Source organism: Dendrobates tinctorius, unplaced genomic scaffold, assembly GCF_039654945.1.
Source record: "Dendrobates tinctorius isolate UK_male_01 unplaced genomic scaffold, ASM3965494v1 ptg000097l, whole genome shotgun sequence".
Taxonomy (NCBI): domain Eukaryota; kingdom Metazoa; phylum Chordata; class Amphibia; order Anura; family Dendrobatidae; genus Dendrobates; species Dendrobates tinctorius.
Window position 1 is genome coordinate 14,469,366 of NW_027361765.1, and position 22,078 is coordinate 14,491,443.

Consider the following 22,078-nt stretch of genomic DNA (forward strand, 5'->3'; position numbering starts at 1 on the left):
TTCATCAATTGATTTCTTGTGACCTAACTTACCTAATGATCCTGCGTGTGCTAATGAGGGACAAAAGAATGGAATAGCACAAATACCATGGTTTGCCACATTTTGTTTGAAAAAGACAAATACTACCAGGACAGATCCAGATAGTGTCTACAGTGACTCCATCAGTCTCATAACAGTGAATGGACCATCTAGGGCTTCATTGGGGTTTCCATCAGAATCCATTTTTTTAGAGATTCTTACAGAAACCCCGATGTAGTGCTCAGCAGAGTGCACTGTATATATGAGTTGAATTAATGACTTTACAATAATGTCTGTTTACATTACTGTAAAGTCAGTGTTCATCATACTGTAGTTTACCAGAACATTTCTGCATTTATATAGTACTTTTTTTACTTATTATATTTACTTATATAGCACCATTAATTTCACAGATAGATATTATCATCACAGTCCAAACTGGGCCCACAAGCTATATTCCCTATCAGTATGTTTCTACAATGTGTAAGGAAACCAGAGGACCTGGAAGAAACCCAAGCAAACTTGAGGAGAGCATAAAACTCCTTATAGATGATGTCTTTGATGGGATTAAAACCCAGGACCCCATCACTGCAAGTATTAACCACAGAGTTACTGTGCTGCCCCTTTATAAACAGATGATTTTTTTTTTGGGGGGGTGGGAATTATTGTTTTCTATTTTTTCCTTACTTTTTCACAAGCCATCACTTTTATATTTTTCTTTCAACATGATATTACGAGTGCTTATTTTTTCTGCAGGACAAGTTGTAGTTTTGGATGACATCATTCCCTTTGCCATCTGGAACACATCCTCCATCTCATTGGAAAATCCATTACATCACCTACGATGTCATTCAGGTGCATCCATTTCTGACTTGCGGTGTTTGTGCGTTCCACCCTGGAATTCCTCCTCCGCCTCATTGGATAAACTGATCACGTTTCCATTTGTGATTTCCGGTTCTGGCCACTGCTCATTCAGCGTGCGTTCCACTCTGGAACGCATAGCTTTTTTCAACTATTGCACACTTATCTCTTACTTTATCTAATTTTACTGTTTGTGGATTAGTTAATCTGCGCCTCACTATAAGTCCTGTTGTTTCATGAAGGGTTTTTTTTATATTTCTCTCTATTATAATGAAGGATGTTTTCTGTTGCCTCTTACTCCTTTCACTCATACTTCTTGAGAAAGCCACCTTGCAAAACGTATGTTGGAGTCTTTGGGTCCACAAATCTGGTAACATATTTTCTATGCTTTTATAAACTTATATATTGATCTTATGATGTTATTCACACATGATTAGGCTGCTTATTTATCCAATTGTATTTATTATATGATTTGTATATATGAGTGTCATTCACTTTCAATACTATTTCCATGTTACGAGTGGCAGAGTGAACACTAAGGTCTTATATACCCATTACATATACTTATCTATGTGATGTTTTCATACAGGACTGTGTCCCCTCTAAATGTTTTTTTTTTAATTTGTCTATGATAAACAATTTTTATCTTTGTTATAAAAATAATAAACTTCTTGGTAGATTTATTCACTCATTATACTGAAAAGTGGAGAAAGAAAATCAAAGTGTAGTAAAATGAGGTAAAAAAAAACCATGCATTCCACTATGGTTTATGAGTTTTGTTCCTTCTAGTAATGGACCTGTATGAGGGCTTATTTTTTGTGCATTGAGCTGTAATTTTTCTAATAACACTGTATGGGCTTCATAGACCTAACATGTCAGCAGGCCCCCAGTTGCAATAGAAATCCATTGGCACATAAATTGCACCATAGTAAACCTTTTAAATACCATTGTAATTCTTGACTGTGGAATTTAAGAGATTATACAGTAGCTACACTCTGGTACCAATTATATAAAAGATAAGGAGAGGGCTCAGGTGCTGAGCCTGCTTCCATACAAGCAGTGTGCATGTCCTCCATACATGTGTGGCAGATGTTAATAAGAGGTTAACCAGATTGACTGTTAATCTAAATTTTAAAACATGTACTGTAGATCTCTGATTATAGTATTCTAATCTACAGTAGCTACACAGATTAGATTTATTTTATAGCGGCTCTACTTGTTAGATAACGGTTGGTCGAAAGCTCCTGAAATATACATGCACGCTTGGCTTGGACAAGCATGAAAGTTTGTCATGTATATACAGCTCTGGCAAAAATTAAGAGACCACCACCTCAAAACCCTGCCATGGACAGCCCACTCTCCAGACCTGAAACCCATTGAAAACCTCTGGAATGTAATCAAGAGAATGATGGATAGTCACAAGCCATGAAACAAAGAAGAACTGCTTCATTTTGGAGCCAGAAGCAGTGTGCAAGACTGGTGGCAAGCATGCCAAGACGCATGAAAGCTGTGATTAAAAATCATGGTTATTCCACAAAATATTGATTTCTGAGCTTTTCCTGAGTTAAAACATTAGTATTGTTGTTTCTAAATGATTATGAACTTGCTTTCTTTGCATTATTTAGGTCTGAAAGCTCTGGGTTTATTTTTTAATTTTGACCATTTCTCCTTTTCAGAAAAGAAACAAAATTTATAGCTTGGAAATTCGGAGACATTTTGTCAGAAGTTTGTAGACTAAAAGAACAATTTACATTTTACCCACAAATATACCTATAAAGTGTTAAATCAGACAAACAACATTTGGAAATGGTCTCTTAATTTTTGCCAGAGCTGTATATACATATACTGTATGTAACCCCCCCTTCTCATGTACAGCACCATGGAATTAATGGCGCTATATAAATAAATAAGAATAATAATACTGTATATATGTGCTTAAGATGGAATCTATCGATGTCGATGAGATTTATGGACTGTATCGTTGTATAGGGTAAGCACAACTTATATCTGATGGCAGATGTCAAGAGGAAGAAAAATAGGAATTTTGGATTTCAAAACAGAGGTAGTTAGAATTGTTTGAGAGTGGTTTATCTCCTTCTCAGTACTGAAATGAACATAAATGCCTGGCAGATATTGATGAGCAGAATAAAATTTCAATGGAATTTAATTGTACTCAAATTTTACAAAAATCCACATTAGCTAAAATTCGCTTCTGCGTGGATTCAGCAAAATGGCAGCAACTGCTCATCATTTTTCTGAACAATAAAAGGCCATCAAAATAAAAGAAAGAAAAAAAACTTTATCACCTCTCCACCCTCAGTGCTACTGGGGCCGAAGCATCTGGGTTTGTAAGGGTACCGTTACACCTAGCGACTCACCAGCGATCCCGACCAGCGATATGACGCGGTCAGGATCGCTGGTGAATCACTGGGTGGTCGCTAGTGAGCTGCCACTCAGGTAGATCTCACCAGCGACATCGCAGGGGACGGGGATCGCTACTTACCTGTCAGACGCGGCGATCCTGCGTCCTCCCGCCCGCGTCCACGCGTCGCTCGTCGTCACAGCAGGAAGCGCCGCAGGAAGTGGACGACGAGGAGTGGTCCAGCAGCTTCTCGCGCGATCAGCGATAACCAGCGGGGGAGCCGGTCGGAGGTAAGTATCACATGCAGCGATATCGCTAGTAATATCGCTGTAACGTCACAAAATCGGTGACTTTACAGCGATATTGCTAGCGATATCACTATGTGTAACGGGGGCTTTAGCACTAGGAGGTCTCTGCGCATGTGACCACAAAGGTCACAGTCCATGATGTCACAGTGTGTGCCGTGAACTTTGCCCCTACATGCGCTGAAGCCTCCTGGGTCTAGCAAATCTGGGGGAACTTAGAGCTGATCCGAAGATGCGACAAGGACAGGACGGATTGTGGTGAGGAGTGGAGGGGCAAGAGGGGTGAGTATAAAGATTTTTATAATGTTTTACATATTAAGTTTATTATGTTCTGGGGTCTGGTGGGAGCAAAATAAGAAGAGAAGGGAATAACTTCTCTGTGAATAGAATTTACAGTTAAAAACTATGTGAACAGACAAATTCAAATTTTGCCTGATTCACTCATCTTTAATGGCAGCTCTGTGTGTATGTTTTGTAAGATGGGCACTGGACGGGTCCTTGAGGGGAGATATGTGTCTTTGCAGTTATTAGCTGCGCTGAGCTTGGAAGCATGCTCCAGCACGTATGGTGCTGAGAGAGTTTCTAGGTCATTCCAGGGCTGGGTTTTACGAGCAATCATAAGAGATGGGTGGGAATGAATGCTCACATATCCCAACCCCAGAGGCGTGGTTTGATAGATAAAATGGAGGACGAATGTCTCATTCAGTGTCTGGAGTTGGAGATGTGTGAATCTCCTGTGTGTTGGTCTGTGCTAAGGCCTAAATAACTAGACACTATCCTGAGGGTGCGGACCCTGCTGTACATTGTATGGTCTTTTTACATTATGTTTTCACTTTGTGCCAGAAAAGGCTGTTCTTTTGTTTTGCTATCCTGAGCGGTTTATGAAGGTTAAATAAACCTGCCTGGACAATTTCGCAATACCGCTTCATGTGCCTACCTCAACCGCAGCTGAGTGAGTACAAACCTCTACAGTTTATGTAAACCTAATATAGCACAAACCCAAAATTCTCTATGGCAATCAGGCACATCTCTTCAAGATGTCAAGTGAGGAATGGATGACTGGACGTCTCAAAGTAAGCGACTGCAACAATAAATCTGACAGAGGAGAAGAGCTATTCTTGGCTCTGAAAGCTTCTCTTTCTAGCAACAATGGAGGCAACAAGCAGGATCATACATTATGGTGTTTAAAAAAAAAGTAGACAAACCATTACATAAAAGGAATAAAGAAAACAATCCAAGTTCATTTTATTGCCTGGCGATACACTATAAATTCATATAGGTTTGTAACCCTGAATCATCACTTCAGCCTTTCTACAGGGAGCAGCCATATTACTTGCCAAAATCTGACACAACATGAAACTCCTGACTGCTAATCATGGAAGAGCTCTTTCACAAACAGAAGTAGGACACACCTGCCTTTCCTGCAGTGAAAGGTTACAGCACAGCAATACAAATAAAACAATTAGCATTTCACTTTGAAGGTATGAATCCAGCAACATAATTATCATGAAAGATCATGCTAATCAGCTGTAAGTATTATGTTTATGGTTGCCATGGTGATGTTAATCAGGGCTCAGCATTCTAACAAAACAACTTGTGATCATCCCTGCATCCTTCCTGACTTATATACAGTCATGAGAGAAATGATTCTACGATTCTAAAGCTACTGATTTATGGGATGTACTCAATTTTTCATACACTGTTTATTTGTTTTGGTCTAGTTTATGAAATATGTCACATATTGTTGTTCATCTGAGGTTGTAGTTGCCTAACTAACTTTTGTCAAGTTTTTTTCTGATATATAAAATCACATATTTCAAAGAGAATACTGCATACTTGGTTTTGTCATGACTGTATATGCATATATGTATGTGTACACATACATGTTTCCATATTTACATATGTATATATATATATATATATATAATGATATATACATATCGAACTGCAAAGGGAATAAACAAATGAAAAACCTAAACCAAATGAGTATTTGATGTGATGACCCTTTGCCTTCAAAACAACATCACTTCTTCTATATACACTTGCACACAGGTTTTGATGGTACAGGGCAAGGAGGTTGCTCCAAACATAGTGGACAACTAACCACAGATCTTCTTTGGATCTAAACTTGCAAAAAATTCTTCTGTCTCTTTTTATAACCCAAGATAAAGTCCATCATGTCGAGATCAGAGCTCTGTGGGGGCCATATCATCATATTATGTAAAGACCCTCTCCTCGCTGCACCTGTCTGTTATTGTTAGTTTGTTCACTGTATTTTATATTTATGCTTTAGAAGGAGAAGGAAGTCCAGCTCTGAGAATAAAATCCAAAATCTTTATTATTTTCAATAAAACAGTAACATGGCTGCTATATTCATCATAGTGTTAACCCAGCCGGGATTACCAAACGGAAATTGCCCAAGTAGGACCTGGACGCGTTTCGAACACCATGTGTGGACTTTATTCTCGGAGCTGGACTTCCTTCTCTTTCTAAAGCATCTCTATGATGCTTGGCAGAGATGTGTCCCTGCTCGAGCTTTCTACGTTTCATTGAGAACAACAAGGGGTGAGCTGAATCATTTACCTTTTCATGCATTTTATATTTGTATCTTGTATGTAACCCCTTCTCATGTACTGCACCATGGAATCCATGATGCTCTAAAAATAAAATAATAATTAGAATAATATAATCACTTTGGAAGCCTTAACTTTCTGATAATTCAGCTCTCACTGTTATAAAAAGTCAACTCTCCATAGAGTGACCTCCTCGTGAGCTTATGATAGGCTTGTGTTTATTTATACACAGCAGCTAATCTGAGGTGGCAGAGCTGCAGTCTGAACCAATGATTACATAGGAGGTGTGTCACAGACTACTTTAGGTCTCTGCAGACTCTGTAGGTAAAATGTAGTCATAGATGAAAGCTCTGAGCAGTGCACTAAAGAGCAGCGGAGCAGCAACACCTGATGAATACAAATAGCAGATTAGCCTCCCATGTAGGGAGTGATTTACAGGCCGGGATCACATTTGCAAGAAACTTGCATGAGTCTCGCACCTCAATATCCGGCACTGTCACCGGCACTTGGGACCGGAGTGTGTGGATGCATAGAAATACATGCAGCAGCACACTCCTGTTGCGAGTTCTGGCAGCAGTTCCGGATATTGAGGTGTGAGACTCGTGTGAGTTTCTCGCAAGTGTGATCCTGGCCATATAGTGAGTATATTTTCATCAATGCTCTATACTTATCTGCAGCAGGAAGGTATAACACAATCGCAGCTCAACACTTTTAAGTTGTCCTAATAAACACTACGGGCAAGGTCTACAAGCAGAAGACTAGAGTAGAGGACCATGACTACAGACACAGAGCTTATGTGGGTAACTATCTATTCCTTATCACTCTAATCTATTTGGAATTTTACTGTAAGTTGATATACATAGAGCATGTCTAGTGCATGAGTTTTATATTTTCATTTTAATGTTTGATTAATCTCTATATATAAAAATCAATGTGTGTGTGTATCATCAACCAATCACGAAGCATCTTTCATTTCACCAGGGCTGTTCAAAAGAAGCTAAGCTGTGATTGGTTGCTCTGACCAACAGTTTTCCTTGCAACCAATCACTAAGCATCTCTCATTTCACCAGAGCTGGTTAAAAGTAGCTGAGCTGTGATTGGCTGCTGTGCGCAAGTTTTCCCACTTGACCACACCTCAGCAGACACTGACATGGTGGGATAAATCTAGCATCCCCAGGAACATAAGCTCCAGCCTATCCCCAGGAACAGGCTCCAGCCTGTCCGGTGGTTATGGCTGATGGGATGATGTGGGATATTAGGGGTAGTAGTCCGGTGGCTCTGGCTGATGGGATGATGTTGTATATTAGGGGTAGTAGTCCAGCGGCTGTGACGGGATGATATGGGATATTAGGGGTAGTAGTCCAGTGGCTTTGATGGTATGATGTGGGATATTAGGGGTAGTAGCCCAGTGGCTATAGCTGACGGGATGATGTGGGATATTAGTAGTCCGGTGGCTCTGGCTGATGGGACTGTATGGGATATTAGGGGTAGTAGTCCTGTAGCTCTGGCTGACGGGATGATGTGTAATAGTGAATGAGTCTATACGGTGTGGGCGGGGCTATACACTCAGCTTTGCACACTAACTAACCGTAACCATAGTTAGTTACTATGCCTGGGCAGCGCCGGGCTCTTCAGCTAGTAAACTATAATTTCCATCATGAACCTACAGCCTCCAACTAGAGTTGTAGTTTTACCCCAATTGCTATACGTCTTGCACAATGCCCCTATCTGGTTCCCTAGGCAGTGGTTTCGTACTATTGACTCTATATTTAGGAATCTTGTATGGGGAAAAAAGCAGCCAAGGATCAGACTTGAGATATTGCAGGGGCCCAAGGATGTAGAACGACTGTCGCTTCCGAACCCATGGATTTATTACTTAGCTGCTCAGGGCCAACACATGAGGGAGTGGAGAGATGTGTCGGGCTGGTTCAATACAAAGGGTCTTGGTCCAGGTGATGGGGAAGGATCCCTTGTTTCAGGGGTTGGAGGCAGGAAGTTTTAGGAAGATGGGTTTGATGTATCATACTTTAGCGCTGATACATAAAGTCGGGGAAGCAAATTAAAAGATTAGGGGTTTGGAACACTTGACAAATATTTTCCCGATATGACAAAACGAGACTCTACCGGAATTTGTTAAAATGGGAGAATTTAAAAATTGGAGGAGACTGGGAACACAGTACATGGTTCAGGTGCAGGATGCGCAGGGACTGGTGCCCTTTGGAAAGTTGCAGGAAGATTATGGGCTACTGGAGGTCTGCAGATTTCAATATGGGCAGTTTAGGCATGCTTATGTTACGCAGAGTAGAACGATGATTATGGAGATTCTCAAGGATATATTAATTGATTATGTCTGTGCAGAGGGGGCGAACAAAAGGGGTAGTGTCAGGCATTTATAACGATCTATTGCATACTTTTTAAAATAATTATCTTATTAGAGCACAGGGGAAATGGGAGGAGTTGGGTAGAATAGAGGAAGATAAATGGGAAGTGATTATGGAATATATACCCCAATTATCGCTGAGTGAACCGGGCATACTCTCGCAGATATGTGTACTCCATATAGTATATAGGACTCCTGAACGTCTGTAGAAAGCGGGTCTGAGACAGACTTCTGAGTGTCCTCAGTGCCGAATGGAGGGGGCTGGAATTCTTCATATGTTATGGCAGTGTCCAAATCTGAACCCATATCGGACAGCTGTGCTTAATGCCATAGGAGGAGCATATGGTTGTAGGATTGAGAGGGATCCTGTTGTGTGTATACTGGGATATGTGGAGGAGGTCCAGGTACATAATAAATATAAGGTGGCAATAGCTAGATTATTATATATTGCGTGAAAACTGATCGCCAATACTGGATAAATGAAGATCCGCCGACATTGAGGGAATTTTTCAGACAGTCTTACTCTATTGTGAATATGGAAACAAACATTTACGTTAAGAGAAAAGGCATAAGAACATTTGAGACACTGTGGTCACCTTGGATGGAGAGAAGATGAACCTGAACTTAGGTTACACCATGCATTATTTGCTGCTCTTCTATGTAATGGGGAGGGGGAGGGGAAGGGAGGGAGGGAATTTCTGAAACTAATGACCATTGTTAATGTTTTTCTCATCGCGATTTTTGTTCTATTGCTTCGTACCGTAAAAATTTATCTGATTTAAAAAAAAAAAAGTTGTTGCTTTACAATATTGTCATTGGCTGGAGATAATGGATCTAGAGAGATCCTATTTCTGAACATTCAAATCCGATGAGTCAAATAATGTCAAAAACATAATCACTTATATAGACCATGAAAAGAGGATACTGCTATGTTCTTCAGGTTTTATCATCGTAGATGATTATTAGAGAGTACATATATTTAAGATCTGAACTGAATACAGAGCAGCAGTATGGACCAAACTGCTTCTTGGTAAGTTTAACAGCTTCCCCAAAGGATTACTTAGTTCATTTTAAGGATCTCATGAAGCAATTTGCTGTGCAAGGAATTATACAACTCTCTGAAGGGCAAGAGGACTTGAAATGCACTGTAGTGCTCTGTATCATGTTGTAACCTGCAGATGATAAACTCTTGCTTGACTGCACTCAATGTGTCCCAGAGAGTAGCATTCAGCACAGGTTTAGAAGCAGAGGACACCTTGGCATACATTATATGTAATGAAGCATATCAGTATAGATTTGTCTCTCCACTTGTGCAGTCATGGATATTACTGTAAATACATAGAAGAAGATTGCATGTTCAGAATCTATTTGTTACAGAATTGCTTCCTACTTCTACTGAAAATCAGATTGTATTACACTAGGTGACAGAACGTAGCTTGCTGAAGACATACTGAGTGACATGCTGTTATTAAAATGCAGCGACCTTTCACTGTGATGTAAAAATATAAATTTAAAAGGAACAAAATAAATGATAACTAAAATAAAAATAGCTTTAAATATTTTATTGCACATTTGGTTACTAATTACTGGAAGTTCTTGCTATTGTGCTGGTGGATCATCCAATTTTACAATCCTCTCTTGTAGACAATCTGATACATTTTAACAACATAACATCTGGTATTGTGATGCTATTAAATTCATAGAGCACTCCTTTCTTCATTTGCTTTTTACAGTTGCAATTAAAATCATTCAACCCCCAATTGAAATTAGGTTTATTTGCAAAATTTACAAACTTTTTGCTGTTAACACTAAACTAATGAAGCAAGAACAATCCCCATCTTTCTTTCTTCCACCCAGTGTAGTTAGCATGTCATTTGCATGTTTTCTGTGCGCCAAAGAACACTAGGAGCAGAAGTTGCAGTGACTCTTGGGTGCCTGTGTAAGGGGAAGGAACTAACTAGGCCTGTCTCCTCCGTGAAGGGTCCAGAACCGTTGGGGCTGTCACCTATATTGCTTGGTAGAAAGCTTGAGACTCCAGGCCGTACTCTGTTTTGAAGAAATGGCTAAGCGGACAAAGTTGCAGCGCGTAAGTAACCAGACAGTTTGGGCAGGAACTTTGGGCGCACGGGACACCTGTAAGATAAATTCAGCTGAGAGGCATCTGGGCAGAGCAGAGCCTGGGATGGCAGAGCACTTTGACAGGTGACTGTCGACTCAGTGCCACTCAGTCACCACTGTCCCAGGCAACATCACTGGCCTCGCTGAGACCACTGACAGAGCCAACAATGCTGCCACAGCCACCCCCGCTGACAGTACTGACCGTGAGAGTCAAGGTCTATGAACGGGATTTAGGTGTGTGTCGATTTGGCATAGCGAACCGGGCTGCCCATTGTAAACTGTGTTTGGGCAGTGCTACAAATCTCCACAGTGTTGGGACGCTCACCACTGAGGTTAAGGATGTATCCTTCTTCATCATCTCATCTGCTAAACCCAAGACCCGCATCATGATCCCAAGAATTTGCCGCCATCGTCTGGACCACGGGAGGACACTGCCAATGTCAAAAGAAACTATATCATTTACCTCAGGATTGTGATAGACCCCCACTGAGACACAATCTAGGCAGCATCAGTCACAGACAGAAGGGGACTGTAAGGGCCATTGTAAATATTTCAGCTTGTGCCTTTTGAGGTAGTCTATTGTGGATTTTTGACATGTGTTTAGGATCATTATCAATTTGTACAAGTCATCCTCTTTTCAACTTCAGCTTTTTTACAGATGGTGTTATGTTTGCACAAAGAATTTGTTGAAATTTCATTAAATCCATTCTTCCCTCTACCCATGAAATGTCCCCGGCACCATTGGCTTCAATACAACCCCAAAGCTTGATTGATCAACCCCCATGTTAACAGTTGGCATGATGTTATTTTCCTGAAATTCTGTGCCCTTTACCTTTGGCCGTGGTGGCCAAAGATTTCTATTTTAACTTCATTGGTCCACAGGACTTGTTTCCAGAACGTAACAGGCTTGTTTAGATGTTCTTTTGCATACTTCCAATGCTGAATTTCATGGTGAGGATGCATTAGAAGTTTTCCACTGAAGACTTTTCCATGAAAGCCATATTTGCAAAGGTGCCTCTGAACAGAAGAACAATGTACTGCAACTCCAGTGTCTGCTAAATCTTTCTGAAGGTCTTTTTCAGTAAAGCGAGGGATCTTATTTTCCTCCGTAACAATCCTATGAGCAGCTCTCACTGAGATTTTTCTTGGTCTTTCAGACCTTTTCTTGTGCTCCACTGTTCCTGTTAACTGTCATTTCTTAATTACAATTCAAACTGAGAAAAGGGCAACTTGAAAACACTTTGCTATCTTCTTATAGCTTCCTACTTTGTGGGCCTCCACCATTTTCATTTTCACAATGCTAAGCAGCTGCTTAGCAAAACTCTTGGCTGCTGTTTTTTGGCACAAGGTTACAAGAGGCAGGATTTTAATAGAGTTCGCTGAACAAGCCATCCTTAACTGTAGCAGGCTAATTAAGGTCTGAAACCTTAATAATAACCTCAGTCAAAGTTATTTAAGCACACAAACCTTCAAGGGTGCTCAAACATTTGCATATGCCCATTTTCTTTTTTGTAATTTTAAAAATTTAAAAAATGAAAAAAAATTCCCTATAATACAAAGGAAATGTGTCATGTTGAACTTTAGGCATTTTAGAGATCATTTAATCTTCAACTTACTTAACTGTTCACAATAACAGTAATTTTGACCAGGGGTGCCAAACTTTTACATGCCACTGTAGATGGCAGAAGATAAAATGGTTCAGGCAGGGTGAATTCTATGCTTAAATTATCTTGATGATAACTCAGTGTTTGGCTAGTCAGGAGTAGACAGGAAAGGGGGAGAAGTAAGTGATACCGGGAAGAGTGGCTTTTGCAGTGTAAGGCCTATTTCACAATTCAGTTTTTTTACGTCAGTCACAATCTGTCGGCTCGACAGATTGACAGATCCGTTTCGTCCATTTTTTGCCGGATCTGTTTTTAAAAACACACACAGATAGATAGATGGATAGATAGGATCTATGGATAGATAGATATGGGATAGATAGATAGTTAGAATACATATATATATATATATCTACAGATATATTCATAGATATATCTATAGATATATCTATGGTTATATATCTATGGATATATCCATAGACATATCCATAGATATATCCATTGATATACAGCCATATATATTTAAAAAAATGGCGTGGGCTCCCATGCAATTTTCTGTGCCAGAGGGGGAAAGCCGGCGGCTGGGGGCCAATATTTGTAGCAAAGGGGGGCCAATATCCATGGCCCCTTCCCAGGCTATGAATATCAGCCCGCAGCTGTCTGCATAGCCTTTACTGGCTATTAAAATAGGGGAACCCCAAAAATAATGACATGAGGTCCCCCTTTATTTTATAGCCAGAAAGGCTATGCATACAGCTTCGGACGGCTAATATTCATAGCCTAGGAAGGGGCCATAGATATTGGCCCGCCTGGATACAAATACAAGCCCGCAGCCGCCCCAGTAATGGTGCATCTTTAAGATGCTCTAATTCTGGCACTTAGCCCCTCTCTTCCCACTGCCATGGTGGCATATGGGGTAATAAAGGGGTTAATGTCACCTTGCTATTGAAAGGTGACATTAAGCCAGGTTAATAATGGAGAGGCGTCAATAAGACACCTATCCATTATTAACCCTAGAATAGTAAAGGGTTATAAAACGACACACACATTAATTAAAAATTCTTTTAATGAAATAATCACACCAAGTTTTTGACAACATTTATTAGTCTGCTAATCCAAAAAAAGACCATGTTCTGTAAAAAAAATAAAATTAAAAACAACTATATACATACCTCTCCGCCGTTCAGTAAGGTTCCCCGCTGCAATCCATCACAAGGGGTTAACTAGTTTATAACAGGGACTGGTTTCAATAGCAAGGTGACATTAACCCCTTATTACCTTACTTGTCACCGCTACAAGGCAAGTGGGAAGAGCCAGGCAAAGCACCAGAATTGATACATCTAATAGATGCGCCTTTTCTGGGCAGCTGTGGGCTGCTACTTTTAGGCTGTGGGGGGCCAAGATCAATGGCCCCTTACCAGCCTGAGAATATCAGCCCCCAGCTATCTGCTTTAGCAAGGCTGGTTGTCAAAAATGGGGGGACCCCATGCGGTTTTTTAAAATTATTTATTTAAATAATTAAAAAAAAGAGTGGGAACCCCTCTATTCTTGATAACTAGCCTTGCTGACACTGACAGCTGAGGGTTGCAGCCCCCAGCTGTGAGTTTCATCTGGCTGGTTATCAAAAATAGGGAGAGACCCATGCCGTTTTTTAAAATTATTTATTTATATTCAGCACAGGAGCAGCAGATAAATACTCCCATCTGCCGCTCCTGCTTTCACTGCAATTCGTAGTAGTAGGTGTCGGATGATGGGAACAGTTCTCCCATCAGCTGACACCAGTGACCAGAGGTAAACTGAGCATACTCAGTTAAAAAAACGGAATTCATTGTCGGATTCCATCATGTGACGGACTACAACGGATCTGTCACCCATAGGCGTCCATTCTAGGAGATGACGGACGGCGACGGATCTGTCGCTGTTCGACTTTTCGACGGAGAAAAAAACATTCGGGAACACCGGGGTGTTTGGGGCATTTCCTTAATGTTAATTTAACAATTCGCAGAACTATATCCTTTTAGTGCATTTGGCCAAGAAGATACTTGGCCTTGACATATTCAAGACATATTCAAATATAGAAAAGGGAATTTTGGAGCTGACCACTGGCCAAAAGTATTTAACCACGTAGACAGATGATAACAATTATAATGAAATCATGGGTTATAGACTTGTTTTTCTGATATTTTTCTTAACTTTAGAGAACATAAATTAACCATTTCTTTGACAAAGTCCGTTGTCTCCGGCCGATGAACAAAGAATTTCCGACGGATGAAACGTGCGGCCATCCGTCGCAATCCGTCGCTAATACAAATCAATGAGAAAAAAAGCGGATCAAGCGGCATCAGTCGTTGGATCCGTTTATTCAAAATTCGACGGATTGTGACTGATGGCAAAAAACTGATGTGTGAAAGTGGCCTAAGAATTGGTCAACTCATACAGTTATGTGAAGTTAGTTGCACAAGAGGCAGATGGAGATGAAAAAAGACACAAATATACAAGAAATTAATGATATGTTGGGCTTAGTCTGTATATTAACAATAAGTACTCATTTTCTGAGCTCTGTGAAAAATAATCTGATTCTCAGAATAACGGTTTAAAGATTTCTAAAGTTTAAATGCCATATTCATAGAGTTCTTTGCATCTGCATATAAATTCAGGATAATCTGCAGTGACATGAGTGTTATTAAAAAGCTATTATTCTTTGTGATGATGAGTAATCTGCTGATCATATGCTAGTTGCAAAGAACACTGCTCCAGGTTAAGGCTGAGTTCACACGTTGCATTTTTTTCGCGTTTCCGCGGCGGTTTTAACCGCGCGATTTTGCCGCGAAAACGTGAAAAATAAGCATCCCATGCATTCCTATGGGATTCCGCAATGCTGTGCTAATGCTGCGGTTTTTACCGCGGCGGAATCGCTTTGCGGTAAAAACCGCAGCATGCTCATTAATTTGCGGAATCGCGGCGATCCCGCACCCATAGGAATGCATTGTTCCGCTTATTTCCCGCATGTGGCTGTGCACACCATGCGGAAAGTAAGCAGAACAATTGCGGATGGTACCCACGGTCCGGAGGAGAGGAGACTGTCCTCCGGGCTTTGGGTACCATATCCCTGTAAAAAATAGAATTTAAAATAAAAAATATTGTTATTCTCACCCTCCGACGTCCCGCGCAGCCTTCCCGCCTCTCTTCACGCTCCGGTCCCAGTAGTCCTTTGCGAAAATGCTCGCGATGACGTCCGTTCTCGCGGGATCGCGAAGTCTCGCGGTCATTCGCACGACGTCATCGCGAATTACCGCGAGACGTCGCGATCCCGCGAGAACTGACGTCATCGCGGGCATTTTCGCAAAGGATTACTGGGAACGGATGCGCGGGACGTCAGAAGGTAAGAATAACACCATTTTTTATTTTTTTTTACATTCTATATTTTACTACTGATGCTGCATAGGCAACCTCAGTAGTAAAAAGTTGGTCACACTCGTCAAACACTATGTTTGACGAGTGTGACCAATCTGTCAATCAGTTCTCCAAGCGATGCTACAGATCGCTTGGAAAACGCTAACATTTTGCAAGCTAAATACGCTTGCAAAATGCTAGTTTTTCCACGGGAAAATCGCGGGAATTTAAAATGCGATTTTTCCCGCGGACTGGAATTCCGGAATTCTCGCGGTAATTTCCGCGAGAGTTCCGGTACGTGTGCACTTAGCCTAAAGGTTATAAGGTGATCACAGATTTCTCAGAACAGATGAAAAAAGCTTTAATCTCTTCCACTTCCTTTATTATGTTAATACACAACAGGAACAGAAATAATAGTCATTGATCACGCTAATATTTACAGGATAAAGATACCGTAATCCAATTGAACATTAAAATTTAATTGAAGGCTTAATTTCTTTACAATACTATAAAAGGCACGATGCAGTCAAAAATAAAAGATAAATGCTTATGTCGAGAAAACATACACTTTGGAATCTATACCCATCCAACCTTTTCCACAGAATGTTTTTTATGTAAAGCACCTTCTTAATAGCTTCTGACAAAAATGTCCCTTCCTCCACTTTCATCACTGCTTGCTAGCTTTATACTTCCACCTTTGTAGTCATTGAGAGGCAAATTTAATTTGCATTTTACTTACCTTATATACTTATACAAGATTAGAGAAATATGGTTGCTCTCTTTCAGAAACCGTGCCATACGTGGCCACAGGTTGTGTGTGGTACTGCAGTTCAGATTCCCTAAGGCTAATAGGCCTGATCTGCATTATCACACGTAAAAACATCAAGAAAAACTTATCCCTCAGAAGCAATATATAAACAAAAAGTAAAGTCATAAAAGTGTCTCGTCATGTATACAAAAATTCCCTTTATTAAATACCAAAAATTCAGCAAAGACAAGACATAATGATGTCAAGGAAGAGAGGTGCGAAACGCGTGTCGGGGTGTTTGCGTGACGTGGTGACATCTTTTACAATGGGTAAGGGGACTCCTGTTGTCTACTTTATATGGTTACTATTGCTAACGCTGCTTGAATGATTGCATTGTGATTGCTTTCCTTTACATAGGGAACCTTTGTCTTCATTTTACCTCTTTTAACCCCTGTTCACCTCTATGCTATGTGGTGACATTTGTATGCATTAACAATATGGCCATTGTTTAATATACCTACATGGGAGTTTCTGGCCCCTATCTATTTACATAAGTCCCCACACCACTATCACAGCTGCATCACTGTCTGCCTTTTCTATGTATGTTACTTTTTGTAATTCTTTGTAACTTTGTACATCATTATGTCTTGTCTTTGATGAATTTTTGGTATTTAATAAAGGGAATTTTTGTATACATGATGAGACACTTTTATGACTTTGCTTTTTGTTTATATATTGTTTCTGAGGGATAAAAACTCTCAGTTTTGCTTGATGTTTTTGCTATTGGATGGAGAGTATCCCTAAATCAAATTAAATTATAGTATCTTTGTATATCCATGTTCCTGGCTATGTATTTATTATTATTATTATTATTATTATTATTATTATTATTATTACACATAAGTTTAGACAGGTATGGTGCATTTTTGTAACAAAGCCATGTTTTTTTTCATTGCTAAAGAACAACTGTAAGAAATAAAAACAAGGCATAACAGAGATGTTAGATTCTAGTGGGAACTCTTTTTGTTATTATCTTTTATGAGGTTAGGAGTTATAAACTGACCCTTTTCTATATCTGTTGTTCCCTTTAACTAGGAATGATACTATCAGAAAACAAAGAAGTACATTCCGAAGTTTCCAAGCACCTCTGGTTCAAGGGTGATAAGAATGAAATGTCCACATTGCCCTCCCAAGGGGTCAAAAGCCAAGGAGAGTTAACTTTGAGTATTGATTCACTGGTCATTTTTCAACCAATCAGCTTCTGTAAATGTAAAAAAAATAATGCTTGATTGTCCTTATGTCAAGGTATAGAATAGTAAAAACATTTTCAGCTATCAAATTATATTTTTTAGTATACTGAACTGTATATTTTATTGATTGGCTTCTATTATCATAAAACATAGAATGTAATTGTTTTCCCTTTACTGATCTCGTCAGTATATAACATGAATTTTGTATACTGTGATTTTGGACTGAGCGATTATCTCAAAAGCCAAAGTCTTAATTTAAGTGTCTAGAAAAATCTGTCAAAATCAAATTGTTCACTCTTCTTTAGCCTTGCTTGGCAAATGTATAGTAAATATAAGATGTATTCGAAATAAAATGTGATTGAAAAAAATCAAATCTGTTTATTCCGATAAGAGTTAGAATAATAATGCAAAACACGCTCAGATCATCCGCATTGAAAGTGGGACTCATTTTACCCTCTGCTGGATTGAAAAGCTCAGAGAATTTGTAATGTTCATTGAAATCCGGCTGTAGCACTTGGCATCTCTTCCCCAGCTTGAATACTTTTCTCTTCCCTTTCTTTTATGATCTTTCAGATAATTAAAAAACATCCATCCTATGCCCAGTTACTGGGGATATTTGATCTGAATTAATTAAAAAATAGAATACAGGCACAACCTAAGAAACAATAAAACAACTTCAAACACAAATGTCACCAATGCAAATTCTTAAATGTTGTGATTAGGCTGGAGAAACATTGAGGGCTCGGTATAACTGGTGTGATTATTCATACATAGCATACTACGCGTCTATAATAAGCCAATCCACTTGACACAACATAAATATCGTGGCAATTCCATGAAGTGATTTGAAATGAGTTTAATAAAACCGCATAACTTACATTTCACTTTACTTTAAGTAGATGATTAAGATGCTCTGATTTCGGTCATCGGAATCATGGCAAGAATGTTGAGACGGCATTCTGTGTTAAACAATACTGTATATTTTTTCCATTGATGGGATAAGTAGGAGGTAATTTAAGATGCTAGTCAGAAGGGAAAAGAAAGGTGCTTGAGCCTGCTATGATATTTACTTGATGTAATAGAATAACACTACTAAGACAAAGGGGAGAATGTTTACATCCAAATAATTGCTTTGCTTCAAATTAATATGAAATCAATGTAATTCCTTCATTTCCATGTGAAATGGCATGTGTAATACCCCAATTACAAACATTTTGATATCCATGCTATAGCTGCCGAACACCAAGCCTAGCTGTTCCAGTGAACCTATAACTGGATTAGCAGAACTGTATTTGGATGTTGCGACTGTGATACAAATGCTGAAATGCTGCTTGTTTTATGGATGGAGTAAAGAAGCCTTATGGCCGTAATATCACATCTTTTATTAACTTAGTATAAGCACTCATGCAGACGATCGTAAAAATCGGACGAGAGCTTTCCGCAGTTTTAACAGAGATCACTCATACCCACATTATTCTATGGGGCCGTGCACATGTCCAATTTTTACTTTTGACCTAGTGATCCAAGAAAAATAATTGCTACATGCACGATTTGTCTCTGAAAATCGGATGGCACTCGTCTATGGGTCTGTGAAAATAATCGGACTGCAGTAGGATGACATCCTAGTGTGGTCTGATTTTAACGGACTGACATAACAGAAAAGGTGGAGAAACTATTTTTTTCTCTCCATGTCCACAAAAATCAGATTCTACTCTGATCAATCTGTGATCAAACTCTGATCAGTGTCTGGTTAACAATCTGATTTTTTTGGGTAGCGAAAAAGCGGTCATTTGACCGTAGTCTCACGGGGATTACATAGATTTCTGGAGTTGGAGAGCTGGGAAAAATAAAGGAGTTGTCCACTACTTGGACAATCTCTTCTCGTTCCCCATGTCTGTCCCCTTTAAAATAAAAAAGCTTATCTCATCTCCCGTGCAGGCGCCATTCCGGTGGTGTTGACACTTGCTATCCCAGGGCTCATGTGCAATTATATCATGTGAGTTGTGCATCCAATCAGAGCCGGATTCAATGTCCCCGCCTTTGAACATATTGAAAATCAACAGGAAGTCAGAGAAGCCACAGCCCTGTCTTTCTGTTGATTACTTATATGTCTGGAGGCAGGGACAATGAAGTTGGAGCTGATTGGGCAAAATGATTGTGTGATGTAACAATCTTACGTGAGCCCCAGAAGAACAGGTATCAGATTAAGAAGAGGTTGTCCTAGTACTAGTAATCTATTTTAAAATGGGTAAACACTGGATGTCCTATATTTTGAAAGTGGAGTGTTGTCTTCATTCTTGCAGTTTACACACGTACACTATCGTTCAAAAGTTTAGGGTCACTTAGAAATTTCCTTCTTTTTGAAAGAAAAGCAGTTTTTTCCAATGAAGCTAACATTAAATTATTCAGAAATACACTCTATACATTGTTAATGTGGTAAATTACTATTCTAGCTGCAAGTGGCTGGTTTGTAATGCAATATCATCATAGGTGTATAGCGGCCCATTTCCAACAACCATCACTCCAGTGTTCTTATGGTACTTTGTGTTTGCTAACAGTGTAAGAAGGCTAATGGATGGTTATAATACCATTGAAAACCCTTGTGCAAGCATGTTAGCACAGCTGAAAGCAGTTTGACTGATTAGAGAAGCTATAAACCTGACCTTCCTTTGAGCTAGTTGAGAATCTGGAGTATTACATTTGTTGGTTCCATTAAACTCAAAATGGCCAGGAAAAAATACCTTTCATGTGAAACTCGACAGTCTATTCTTGCTCTTAGAAATGAAGGCTATTCCATGAGAGAAATTTCCAAGAAACTGAAGATTTCCTACAATGGTGTATACTACTCCCTTCAGAGGAGAGCAAAAACAGGCTCTAACCAGAGTAGAAAGAGAAGTGGGAGGCCCCGCTGCACAACTGAGCGACAAGACAAGTACATTAGAGTCTGTATTTTGAGAAATCGACGCCTCACAGGTCCTCAACTGGCAGCTTCATTAACCCCTTACCTACAAATGACGTAATATTCCGTCCATGTGACCATGGACCTAATTACCATGGACGGAATATTACGTCATCGCGATCAGCAGCACCCACGTGGTGAGCGCCGCTGATCGCGGCCGAGTGTCAGCTAATTATCATAGCTGACACCCGGCACAATGTGTCAGGGGCGGTCACGGACCGCCCCCGACACATTAACCCCTTGCACACCGCGATCAAACACGATCGCGGTGTACCGGGGTTAAAGGGAAGCATCGGCAGGGAGGGGGCTCCCTCCTTGCTTCCCTGAGCCCCCCACGGCAGCGCAATGTGCTGCGCTGCTGCGGGGGACTCCTTTCCTGCAGGTCCCCGGATCCAATATGGCGACGGGGACCTCTGGGGGCCTGCAGGAAGCTGGCTTCCTCAGTGCCTGCAAAGCGCAGGCATGAGGAAGCTCGTGCAGTGCCTGTGACAGATCGCTGATCTGTCACAGTGATCTGTGATGTGACAGATCAGCGATCTGTCACAGGACAGTGATGTCCCCCCTGGGACATTGTAATAAAGTAAAAAAAAAATTAAAAAAAAGTGTAAAAATAATTTTTAAAAAATCGCCAAATAAATTAAAAAAAAAAAAAAATATTCCCCAATAAATTCATTTTTTGGAAATAATAAAAAAAAAAAAACAATAAAAGTACACATATTTGGTATCGCCGCGTCCGTAACAACCCGCCCTATAAAACTGTCCCAATAGTTAACCCCTTAAGTGAACCCCTTAAAAAATAAAAATAAAAAACGAAGCAAAAAATAATGATTTATTATCATACTGCCAAACAAAAAGTGCAATAATGCGCGATCAAAAAGACGCATATAAATATCCATGGTACCGCTGAAAACATCATCTTGTCCTGCAAACAACGAGCCACCATACAGCATCATCAGAGAAAAAATAAAAAAGTTATAGCTCGCAGAATAAAGTGATGCAAAAATAATTATTTTTTATATAAAATTGTTTTCATTGCATAAAAGCGCCAAAACATAAAAAAAGACCTAAATGAGGTATCGCTGTAACCGTACTGACCCGAAGAATAAAACCGCCTTATAAATTTTACCGCACCCGGAACGGCGTAAACGCACCACCCAAAAGAAATTCATGAAACGCTGGTTTTTGTAAATTCTGCGTCCCAAAAAACGAAATAAAAAGCGATCAAAAAATCTCACATGCCCGAACATGATACCAATAAAAGCGTCAACTCGTCCCGCAAAAAATAAGACCTCACATGACTCAGTGGGTCAAAATATGGAAAAATTATAGCTCTCAATATGTGGTGATGCAAAAACTATTTTTACAATAAAAAGGGTCTTTTAGCGTGCGACAGCTGCCAAACATAAAAACCGCCATAAATAGTAAATCAAACCCCCCATTATCACCCCCTTAGTTAGGGAAAAATAATAAAATTAAAAAAATGTATTTATTTCCATTTTCCCATTAGGGT

At 39.8% G+C, this 22,078-nt stretch overlaps 1 protein-coding gene across 2 annotated transcripts in view; it reads right to left on the bottom strand.

The window, feature by feature from the left end:
- ENTREP2 (endosomal transmembrane epsin interactor 2) overlaps nt 1–22,078 on the bottom strand; it is a 1,465,465-nt gene that overhangs the window by 264,738 nt on the left and 1,178,649 nt on the right. The window lies entirely within an intron of this gene.